Below are 13,022 nucleotides of genomic sequence, written 5' to 3'. Positions count from 1 at the left end.
AGGAGTCTTTAGATAATCTTCTATTAACTCTTGAGATGCATCCTAGTGGAGATGTGCATCGTGCAATTCATGATTTATGGCCACTATTTCATAAAGAACATGATCGACTTAGTCTTGGGAATCTGACTAAAAAAGACCCTGTTTGCCAGTTTTTAAGAAAACTGGATGGGAAGCCTATCCCCGACCCATAGAGGGCGTTTAAGCCGTTCTTGAACGTAAAACCAAGGGAAGATGTGAGCCACAATCACAACTACCTGTACATACACATGCTTTTTCAAAAGTAAATAAATAAATAAATAAAAAGAGAGAGAGAGAGTGTGAGACTCCAGCTGGCCTACATATAGATGTTATGATTGCCTTTCTAATTTCTCATCTATAAAACCCTCTTTTCCTTCCTTTCATTTCTACTCAACTCATACATTCAACAAATATAGAAGTGTGTAGAAATGGCAAGTTCCTCAGGTCATCAAATAAGAAATATTTGTGTTTTTAGTGGATCTAATCCTGGAAAAGAAAAGTAGTTTTTAGAATCAGTAAATCATCTTGGTCAGGTGCTAGTTGAGAGAAAGATTCATTTAGTGTATGGGGGAGGTATTATTCGGTTAATAGAAGGTGTGTCAATTCATCATTTTTAGAAAATATAGCCGAAGTAGATAATGAATCACTTCATAATGAGAATAATGAGAATAACCGTGCTAGAACACTTAGAGACCACATGAATCCCACAAGAACAAGTGCACCATCATGCATAGTTTTTCCTCTCGATGCATCTCATTTTAATTTTAAAAGTGCATTTTTATCATGGTTTTATATCATCATTTTGCACTTGAAGTATCAATAACTCCTTAACTAAAACATGTTTTATAATAATATATGTAATAATATAAGATACCTTTAATTTATGATAAATGTTCATTTTAAATGCAGGCCTACCACATAAATGAAAGGATTGATTGATGAATTTAATAACTGAAATTGAAATGACAAAGAGATGGCCAAACTTAGAAAAGAGATGTCGGTGCAATCTAAACCGGAACACTGTTCGGTAATTAGGTCATATCTGGAGCTGTAGATCTCAGATTTAGGTTCACTTTATATGGATATAAAGGTCAGACATAGGCCTACAACTTTTATATGAGCCTAAGACTTAAAAAGGCTATTTTCAAGTCCAAATTTTAGCAACAACAAAGAAGTCCGAATCTGTCTTCCAGCCCGAGCACTGTTCAGTGTTTGGCCTATATCTGGAGTTTTAGAAGTCCAAATGACTTGAATTTTTTACACAAAAAAGCTGAGATAATTTCCTACAACTTTAATGATTTCCAATGGCTCCAATTTTGATGTTATCAATGACGTTTTGGGTAGACAAGAGAAGATAAGGATTGTCACCAAGTCAATAGTTGGTCGTGTCACTATCTCTAGGTGTTAACCCTTCATAAAAATATGAAACCAATCTCCATGTTTCAAAACCATGATAAGGGCAAGTATTAAGTAAGTCTCGATACCTTCCCCAACATTGGTAAATTGTTTCTCCTGGTTTTTGAGTGAAAGTGATGATTTGTTTTTTAAAAATTCTTTAAAAATTATTGTTGCATTTCATCCCAAGTACGAATAGATCCTGGACTCAAATTTTATATCAATGTTTTAGCTTTATCTTTTAATGAAAAAGGAAAAAGGTTTAATCTAATAGTGTTCATGCTACATTTTAAGTTATTATAGGTGATGCAGACCTCCTTAAATTCCCTTAAATGCAAGTATGAATTTTCTAAATCTAAGCAATGAAAAAAGGTTAAAGTTGAATAATGTCTGGCTTAGAATTAAAATAATATACATCAGGGGGGAAAACTATACTTGATGGTGTGCACTTGTTCTTGTGGGATTCATGTGTTCTCTAAGTGTTCTAACTCGGTTATTCTCATTATGAAGCAACCAGTTATGTTCTTTGGCTATACTTTTTAAAAATGATGAGGATACTCTACAAAGTCTACCATTTAATGTACTGTCTCCTAAAATAAACAAAATGTTTGTTCTAATGTTTAAGGTTAACTTCCTTGGGTTGGGATTATTATTTTTTTCCTCTTTTTTTATTTTTTTAATATATATAGATATAACTTAAAACACCATGCATCTTTAACCCATGCAACAAGCTTTCGGCTAATGACTCCTAGACAAGTTGATCTTAGGGCATGAGGTGTTGAGACACCCCTACGAGCTTAGTAACTCGGGTCGGAGATACTGATACGTAGATAGTGCAATGTTTGATTCCCTTAAGGTTTTCTCCTCAACCCGTGTAACAAGCATTGGGCCAATAATTCTCAAGTAAGTTGACTTTATGGTATTAGGTGTTAAAACACCCCTTCGAGCTTAATTGCTTAGGTTAGGGAGGCTATGAAATCACACTTATCTATATTTTTATTATCATCATTTTCTTTTTTTTGCTCTTTTTTTTGTTTTTTTTTTAATTCCAAATTATATACATTCCCTTTCCCTTAGTTGTTACCTTTAACAAAAGAACATAAATAATGTAATAATCCAATGTACAACCCACAATCATATGTTAAAGTGTGTGTGTATAAATTAAGGTTTAAAAATACATGTTAAATGAGTATATGAGCAGAATTAAGTGATAATAATACGAGAGTTTGTAAACTTAAATATTTCAAGAAGTATTATGATAGACCTTATTAAGAATGATTATTAGGATGCGTCTCAAGAGTCATAAAAAGATCTCCTTTACTCTACCATCATAGTAACAACAATTTTGTACATGCTTTATGAAATAGAAAATACAGTTAGTTAATATTTTTTTTTAGCTATCACCCTCTCCCCCCCCCAACCAAAACGAGACATTGTCCTCAATGTTCTAAGGTAGAAAGATAGAGTATAGAAGATATTACCTGAAATAACAAACACTAACAAACCTAAAACACACTAAAATAAAAATAAGAAATAACAAAACACAATAATAAAACAAAAAGATAAAAAACTATAAATGAAGACTGAAATCTAATCTAAGCTTTTTACGACTTAGATGACCAATTTATGCGACTCATGGAGGGATCAATTACAGGAATGAAAGATTGAAGTTGGTCAATCAATTGTTCACCAGTAGCAGTAGAGATTATGATTTGTCCTACAAAAGATGTTAGAAATTCTTGTTCCACAGCATGATCAAGAAAAGATAACAACTTATCATAATAACCATTAACATTTAACAAACTTATGGGTTTATGGTGAATGTGCAGTTGGGCCCAAGAGGAAATATGAAAGATCTCTTCCAATGTGCCTAGACCACGTGGTAAAGCAATGAAGGCATCAGCATGGTTAAACATTGCATTCATTCGAGCTGACATTGTGGAGACCTGAAGTTCCTCTCCAATTGTTTTTCCAATGATATCCCCTTGTGCTAAAGCTTCGGGGATGACCCCCAAAACTTGACTACCTCCTAAAAATGCAGCTATTGACACACCTCCCATTAACCCAAGACTGCCTCCCCCATACACTAAATGAATCTTTCTCTCAGCTAGCACTTGACCAAGATGATTTGCTGATTTTAAAAACTCCTTTTCTTTCCCAAGACTAGATCCACCGAAAACACAAATATTTCTTATGTGATGACCTGAGGAACTTGTCATTTCTACACACTTCTATATTTGTTGAATGTATGGGTTGAGTAGAAATGAAAGGAAGGAAGAGAGGATTTTATAGATGAGTAATTGAAAAGGCAATCATACCACCTATATGTAGGCCAGTTGGAGTCTCACACTCTCTCTCTCTCTCTCTTTATTTATTTATTTATTTATTTTTAAAAATAGCATGTGTATGTACAGGTAGTTGTGATTGTGATTCACATCTTCCCTTGGTTTTACGTCCAAGAATGGCTTAAACGCCTTTTATGGATCGAGGATAGGCTTCCATCTAGTTTTCTTAAAAACTGGAAAATAGGGTCTTTTTTTGTTAGATTTCCAAGACTAAATCGATCATGTTCTTTATGAAAATGGGGCCATAAATCATGAATTGCACGATGCACATCTCCACTAGGATGCGTCTCAAGAGTTAATAGAAGATTATCTAAAGACTCCTTACTCAAGCCATCCTTAACAAATTGTATTTTATCTTCATGGTTTATAGATACCATTCCTAAAGAACAACATTGTGCATTACAAGTCTATCTGGCACATCAATGACAGACTTTCAGTTGTTTTGTAGGATGTTTCTTCACAAAAATGTTTTTACCTATTCCAGGCATGTGTGAAATGAAGGAATTAGAGGACTCACCTGATAATCAGACCTTTGCTTCAATCAACTAACGAATATCTTCAAGAATTCCATGATTCATTAAAAACCTCAATCTTGCACATCTAGCAAGGTAAATTTTTGTAATTGCATTATGAGGTAGTGCGAGAAAATACTTTTTCAATTTTGCAAGATTAATGTCCATTATCAAATGAGAATTGGAAGAGAGATTCAAAGAATTGCACAAATATATATAGATATCAATTATTATGGGAAATTGAAAGAACCGACTTAAGTCATGGAGTACTGTTATTCGCCATTTGACTGAGGTGAGAGAAACTAGCAAAAATCACTAAAAAAGAAACATAAAAACAATATGAGAAAAACAAAATAATCAACCTTTATCTATAAGATCATTTGAACCAGTTGATTCATTTTCACTAGGAAAATTATCAAAGTAAGCTTTCAAATGATATCCATTTTCTTTAAAAACATTGTCATTCATTGAATTCTCAATATCAAAGGCCCTATAATTATACACATGTTTCTTAATAAATGGACTACCCCATCTTGATCTTAGCTCTCAAGGGAATAAATGGAGTTGAGAATTATAAAACAAAACTTTTTGACTAGTATCAACTTTTTGACAATTTTCACAAGTTTTGCAGAATGCATGCGTGTCCTTGAACATGGTGGCCCAATAAAATCCATTTTGAAATATTTTTACAGCTGTCTTTTTTGATGAAAAATAACTCCTACATACTTCAAAAAGTAAGGATTCGTTAGGAAAGTAATCATCGATTGGTGTGATGTCAGATGTTGAATTTGTTGTCGCTTTTGACAAAAGATCCGCATCAACATTTTCGATGCATTTTTCATACGTGATAATAAATCATTTGCAAATCTTCAGATTCATCCAAATCATTTTTACTTAAAGTAGATTCAAGTTGATCATAAACTAATTTGTCAATATGATCTACTTCTTGTAAATCATTATCATCTCCAGGTTGCTTGCAAATGTTGAAAATATTCATCTCCAATGTCATGTTTCCAAATGATAGCTTCATCAGTCCATTCCTACAATTAATCAATGCATTAGAAGTTGTAAGAAACGGATGTCCTAAAATAATAGGAAATGAATTACATGTTTCAACAGGTTCTGTGTCCAAGATAACAAAATCCACAGGATAAATGAATTTATCGACTTGTACTAACACATCTTCGACTATTCCTCTAGTCACTTTTACAGATCTATCGGCAAGTAAAAGAGTTATAAAAGTTGGTTTTAACTCACCTAGATTGAGACTTTGAAAAACTGAATATGGAAGTAAATTTACACTGGCTCCAAGATCAAGTAAGGCTCTTTCAATTTTATGTTCTCCAATAAAGTAAGAAATTGCAGGACAACCAGGGTCTTTATATTTCAAAGCATTATTGTTCTGAAGAATGACACTTACTTGTTCAGCTAAAAAGGCTTTCTTTTTCACATTCAGTTTCCTCTTCATAGTGCATAGATCTTTCAAAAATTTAGCATAGAAATGAACTTGTTTAATAGCATCCAGCAAAGGTATATTGATCCTTACCTGTTTGAAAGTTTCAAAGATTTCAGAGTTATGATTAACTTTTCTTTGTTTGGTCATGGTGAGGAAATGGAAGCGCTGGCGGGGAATCAGTCTTTTCTTTGCAAATTTCAGATTTGACACCTTCCTTACCCTCAGGGATTGACTCATCATCTTTCTCACAAGGTTCAAGAATGGGTTTTCCAATAACCTTACCACTACAAAGAGTTGTGACTGATTTGACTTGATCCATGTGTTGGCTTCCGAAACTACTTGCATTTACATTGTATTGCCCCTTGGGATTTTGTTGTGGTTGAGATGGAAACTTACCTTTCTCTTGGAAACTGAGAGCAGATGTCAATTTCGCAAGAGTATCTTTAAAATCTATCATGTTTTGAGCAAGTTGAGTATTGATTGTCTCTTGCTTTTCAATGAATGCATGCAATGTTTCCTCAAGATTTCTTCTAGGAGGTGGAGCATAAGGAGTTGCATATCCATGAGAATTTTGGAAATTATGGTGTGCTTGAAACGGTGGTTGTGAAGTTTGTGCATTGTTGTTCTCACTCTTCCAATTGAAATTTGGGTGATTTCTCCAACCAGGGTTGTATGTTTGGGAGTATGGGTTGTAGTTGGCCCTTTGGAAATTGTTTAAAACATGGGCTTGTTCATGGAGACATTCTTTAAAATAAGGCAAGGTTGGACAATCATTGGTTGAGTGTTCATTTGTTTCACAGATTTGACACACAATGTTTTCAACAGATTTTAATTGACCACTCGTTTTCAATTCTAGTGCCTCGACTTTTCTAGCTAAAGATGCAAACTTGGCCTGAAGGTCATGATCTTCCCTAAGGTTGTACATACCTCCATTAGATGTATGAGGTTGAGTTTTACTCGGTGCCTCATAAGTACCCGCGGTGTCCCAATTTTGAGCATTTTCAGCTAACAAGTCTAAGTACTCCATTGCTTCATCAGGGTCTTTATCTTCAAAAGTTCCATTGCACATCAATTCAACCATTTGCCTATCTTTAGGTGTTAACCCTTCATTTGGAAATTATGGTGTGCTCGAAACGATGGTTGTGAACTTTGTACACTGTTATTATCACTCTTCCAACTGATATTGGGGTGATTTCTCCAACCAGGGTTGTATGTTTGTGAGTATGGGTTGTGGTTGTCCCTTTGGAAACTGTTTAAACCATGGGCTTGTTCATGGAGACATTTTTTAAAAGAAGGCAAGGTTGGACAGTTACTGGTTCAGTGTTTTTTTCTTTCACATATTTGACATGTAATGTTTTCAACAAATTTTAATTGACCACTCGTTTTCAATTCTAGTATCTGAACTTTTCTAGCTAAAGATGCAAACTTGGCTTGAAGGTCATGATCTTCCCTGAGGTTGTACATACCTCTACTAAATGTATGAGGTTGAGTTTTACTCGGTGCCTTATAAGTACCCGCGGTGTCCCAATTTTGAACATTTTTAGCTAACAAGTCTAAGTACTCCATTGCTTCATTAAGGTCTTTATCTTTAAAAATTCCATTGCACATCAATTCAGCCATTTGCCTATCTTTACGTGTTAACCCTTCATAAAAATGTGAAACCAATCTCCATGTTTCAAAACCATGATGAGGGCAAGTATTAAGCAAGTCTCGATACCTATCCCAACATTGGTAAAATGTTTCTCCTGGTTTTTGAGTGAAAGTGGTGATTTGTCTTTTGAAAGACTTTGTTCTCTGAGATGGGAAAAACTTATTTAAAAACTGTTGTTGCATTTCATCCCAAGCACGAATGGATCCTGGTCTCAATTTTTATAGCCATGTTTTCGCTTTATCTTTTAATGAAAAAGGAAAAAGCTTTAATCTGATGGTGTTCATGCTACAATTTGAATCATTATATGTGTTGCATACCTCCTTAAATTCTCTTAAATGCAAGTATGGATTTTCCAATTCTAAGAAGGTAAATGTTGAATAATACGTGGCTTAAAATTAAAATGAGATGCGATTGATACTTAAAAGTGTATTTTTATCAAGGTTTTATATCATCATTTTGCACTTGAAGTATCAATAACTCCTTAACTAAAGCATGTTTTATAATAATAGATCTAATAATATAAGATACCTTTAATTTGTGGTAAATGTCTATCTTTAATGCAGGCCTATCACATAAATGAAAGGATTGATTGATGACTTGAAGAACTTAAATTGCAAGGATAAAGAGATGGCCAAACTTAGAAAAGAGATGTCGGTGCAATCCTAACCGGAACACTGTTCGGTAATTGGGTCATATCTGGAGCTATATATCTCAGATTTAGGTCTAATTTATATGGATGGAAAGGTAAGACATAGGCCTACAACTTTCATATGGAGCCCAAGATCTAAAAAGGCCATTTTCAAGTCCAAATTGTAGCAACAACAAAGAAGCCCGAATTTGTCTTCCAGCCCAAGCATTGTTCAGTATTTGGCCCGTATCTAGAGTTCTAGAAGTCCAAATCAGCTGAATTTGTTACACAAGAAAGCTGAGACAATTTCCTACAACTTTCATGTTTTCAAGTGGCTCCAATTTTGACATTATCAATGACGTTTTGGGCAGACAAGAGAAGATAAGGATTGGCACCAAGTCAAGAGTTGGCCACCCACTCATCAATTAGTCATCAAATCAATAGTTCCCAATTTTGGCCTATAAAAGGTGGCATTTGCCATGCATTTAGGCATCTTGGTTTCCAGATCAAGATCATACTCTTGCTTTTTCTCTTTGTATTTTTTGTAATGTTTATGCTTTGCTTTCATTAATATCAAGTTTATGCCTTTCATTTCTTTTCATATACTTAGTTAACTTTTATCTTGTTTATGTTCTTATTTTGTTTATTTATTTTTCTTTCTTTCTTTCATTATATTTAGTTAAGTTTATTATGTCAAGGTGAAAAGGTTACACTAATGGTGTAAGAATAAGTATAGTGTAAACTTAATATGGACTTTAATGTTTGATACTAACATGTTTTGTATTTGTTATCTTGTTTACTCTTTAATACTTTGCTTGTTAAATGACTAATCTTGATTTATGTTGTATAACACTTGGTACAACAAATGCTTGGCACTTTCATAGTTCATACTGTATGGTATAGCCGACACCTGAGCTATGAAAGGAACTTCATTTGTTGTTAACATAAGTTATAATTATGAATGCTTGACGAGATTTACAAGTAGTAGCATTAATCGAATAAGATGACTAATGTAATCATGTGAATAATCTATAATAAGATTGGAACCTCCTTTGTGTGTGGTTTCCAATTGAATAATAAGAGTTTATACTATACTTGTTTGACATACCATTAGTGGAACCTTTAACCTTGACATTTGTTATTATCATTGTTTAATCCTTACATTAATATTCCATCTCCAAGTTCTCATCATCTTCTTCTTCTTCTCCTCTTTCTTTATTATTATTATTATTAGTACTACTACTACTACTATTATTATTCTTGTTGTTGTTGTTGTTGTTATTGTTGTTGTTATTGTTGTTGTTGTTGTTGTTGTTATTGTTATTATTGTTGTTATTGCTATTATTGTTGTTTATAATTTGTACAATTAACCTCCCTGTGGTTTGACCGCGGTCTTGCCGGGTTATTTATTACTTCGACACTCTTGCACTTGAGAGAAGACATCAATCTTTTCGTCGTGTCAAGATGCATCAGGAGGAAAAACTATGCATGATAGTACACTTGTTCTTGTGGGATTCATGTGGTCTCTAAGTATTCTAGTACGATTATTCTCATTATTCTCATTGTGAAGTGATTGATTATCTTCTTCAGCCATATTTTCTGAAAATAACGAGGATACCCTACAAAGTCTACCACTTGATGTATGTGACCACACTCTCATACATGTGTAGGAATAGAATAAAAGAAAAAAGAAAAAAAAGAGAAGAAATAAGAGACAAGAAACAAAATTATATACAAGAAAAGTGAAAAAGAAAAATAAAATAAATGCTATAATTTGTACAAGAACTTAACTCCCCGGCAACGGCGCCCAGAACTTGACACGACTAAAAGATTGATGTCTTCTTCCAAGTGTAGGAGTGTTGAAGTAATAAATAACCCAGCAAGACTAGGGTCGATCCACAAGGAGGTTAATTGTACAAATTATAAATAACAATAATACAACAACAATAATAATAACAACAACAACAATAATATTGGACTATAAAAAAACATGTTAGTATCAAACATTAAAGTCCATATTAAGTTTACACTATAAAAAAATCAATTGGCTAGTTTTACCGCCTAAAAAAAATTGAAAACAAAATCAAATGGCTGCTTTTACCGCCTCAAAAAATTGACCTCAACTTTTCAGATATTGGACTGTGGAATGGACTACTAATTGTTGGCTTTTGGTTGGTTCAACCATTTTTCTTTTGATGTTTATTCTAATTAGTTTATAATATTTATTGTTTATATTATAAGGTTGGTTTTACCGCCTCTTGTTTATATTATTTTATCTTGTTGTATTGTTGCGGTTTTGTTTTTTTTGTTTTTTTTGAAGTACTTGGCTAGTATTACCGCCTCTTGTTTATTTTATTTTTTTGTTGTTTTGTTGTGATTATTTTTTTATATTTATTGTTTGAAGTACTTGACTGGTTTTACCACCTCTTTATTCATGCTTGTTATAATTATCTTTTAATGTTTATTATTATTAATATTGCTTATTAGTTGGAGTGTGAATTTCCTAATTTGTTGTATTTTTATTTTTGAGCTATTACTTTATCTTTTACATTTCATTTACTTTTATTTGCAATCTTCTTTTTCTTTTTCCTTTCTTTTCATATTCATATAATTGTTATATTATTTTTTTTTTCATCATGGCTAATGTTGAAGATGTAGAGGGTGAAGGGACTGTTCAAGGTAATGGACCTCTATAGTTCAATGATCAACCTAATTTTTGAACTCTTAGAGAGTATCTTCACTTAGCTAAATAAAGTACACCTTCGTGTACTATCTTGCCTCTTAACCAACAAGCTTTCAATTTGAAACTGGGCATGATCCAACTTCTTCCCACATATCATGGTATGGATTCTGAAAATCCATAAATACACATTAAGGACTTTGAAGAGGTATGTAATACTTTTATTAATAGAACATGCACTGAAGAAACTATTCGACTTAAATTGTTCCCATTCTCTCTAAAGGATAAAGGCAAGCTTTGGCTAAACTCCCTGCATCCTAGGTCTATAGGTACATGGAGAGAAATGCAAGTTGAATTTTTGAAAAAAAACTTCCCCACTCATAGGACGATAGTCTTACAACGTCAAATGATGAATTTTTCTTGTAGTCCAAATGAGTCATTTCACCAAGCTTGGGAAAGGTTGAAAGACTTGTTAAATGCATGCCCCCACCATGGTTTTGAGATGTGGAGGTTAGTGAGTTTCTTCTATGACTCTCTTACCGTAGATTTTAAAAAGCTAGTGTCCATCATGTGTAATGGTGAGTTTTATGACAAAGAACCAAGTAAGGCCTTTGATTTTTTTGATTAATTGGCTGAAAACACAAAGCAATGAGAGACTTCTCTCCCAGTTCATGTTGAGTCTCGAAACACCATTTCTCATTCAAGTGGGAAGTTTCAATCGAAAATTTAATGAGAGTTTGTTTATCTGGATAGATTAATGGAAGTTAAATGATGAATACCTTGCTTTGTGAAATTTGCAAATTGTTTTAACGCTTTGATTACTAGGGACTAGTAATAAGCTGGTTGGGGGGTGTGATTAGTACTTAAAAGTGCATTTTTATCATGGTTTTATATCATCATTTTGCACTTGAAGTATCAATAACTCCTTAACTAAAGCATGTTTTATAATAATATATCTAATAATATAAGATACCTTTAATTTATGGTAAATGTTCATTTTAAATATAGGTCTATCACATAAATGAAAGGATTGATTGATGAATTTAAGAACTGAAATTGAAAGGATAAAGAGATGGCCAAACTTAGAAAAGAGATGTTGGTGCAATCCAAACCGGAACACTGTTCGGTAATTAGGTCATATCTGGAGCTATAGATCTCACATTTAGGTCTACTTTATATGGATAGAAAGGTAAGACATAGGCCTACAACTTTCATATGGAGCCCAAGATCTAAAAAAGCCATTTTCAAGTCCAAATTGTAGCAACAACAAAGAAGTCCGAATCTGTTCTCCAGCCCGAGCACTATTCAGTATTTTGGCCATATTTGGAGTTCTAGAAGTCCAAATGAGCTGAATTGTTTACACAAGAAAGCTGAGACAATTTCCTATAACTTTCATGTTTTCAAGTGGCTCCAATTTTGACGTTATCAATGACGTTTGTGGCAGACAAGAGAAGATAAGGATTGTCACCAAGTCAAGAGTTGGCCACCCACTCATCAATTAGTCATCAAATCAATAGTTCCCAATTTCGGCCTATAAAAGGAGGCATTTGCCATGTATTTAGGCATCTTGGTTTCCAGATCAAGATCATGCTCTTGCTTTCTTTCTTTGTATTTTTTGTAATGTTTATGTTTTGTTTTCATTAATATCAAGTTTATGCCTTTCATTTCATTTCCATGTTTATGCTTTGCTTTCATTAATATTAAGTTTATGCCTTTCATTTCCTTTCCTTTACTTAGTTAACTTTTATCTTATTTATGTTCTTATTTTGTTTATTTATTTTTCTTTCTTTCATTATGTCTAGCTAAGTTAGTTATGTCAAGGTGAAAAGGTTACACTAATGGTGTAAGAATAAGTATAGTGTAAACTTAATATGGACTTTAATGTTTGATACTAACATGTTTTGTATTTGTTATCTTGTTCACTCTTTAATACTTTGCTTGTTAAATGACTAATCTTGATTTATGTTGTATAACAATTGGTACAACAAATCCTTGGCACTTTCATAGCCACTTTCATAGCCCATACTGTATGGTATAACCGACACCCGAGCTATGAAAGGAATTTGATTTGTTGTTAACATAAGTTATAATCATGAATGCTTGACAAAATTTACAAGTATTAGCATTAATTGAATAAGATGACTAATGTAATCATGTTAACAATCTATAATCTGATTGGAACCTCCTTTGTGTGTGGTTTCCAATTGACTAATAAGAGTTTATATTATACTTGTTTGACATACCATTAGTGGATCCTCTAACCTTGACATTTATTGTTATCGTTGTTAAATCTTTACGTTAATATTTCATCTTAAAGTTCTCATCTTCATCTTCATC

The 13,022-nt window shown here is 33.1% G+C and overlaps 1 pseudogene; it reads right to left on the bottom strand.

Moving 5' to 3' along the window:
• Nucleotides 1–5,114: 5,114 nt before the first annotated feature.
• Nucleotides 5,115–9,602, bottom strand: LOC105117632 (uncharacterized; annotated as a pseudogene).
• Nucleotides 9,603–13,022: the final 3,420 nt, after the last annotated feature.

Source organism: Populus euphratica, unplaced genomic scaffold (assembly GCF_000495115.2).
Source record: "Populus euphratica unplaced genomic scaffold, PopEup_1.0 scaffold1452.1, whole genome shotgun sequence".
Classification (NCBI taxonomy): domain Eukaryota; kingdom Viridiplantae; phylum Streptophyta; class Magnoliopsida; order Malpighiales; family Salicaceae; genus Populus; species Populus euphratica.
The sequence above is the reverse complement of the archived record's forward strand: the minus strand, read 5'-3'. Positions and strand labels throughout refer to the sequence as shown.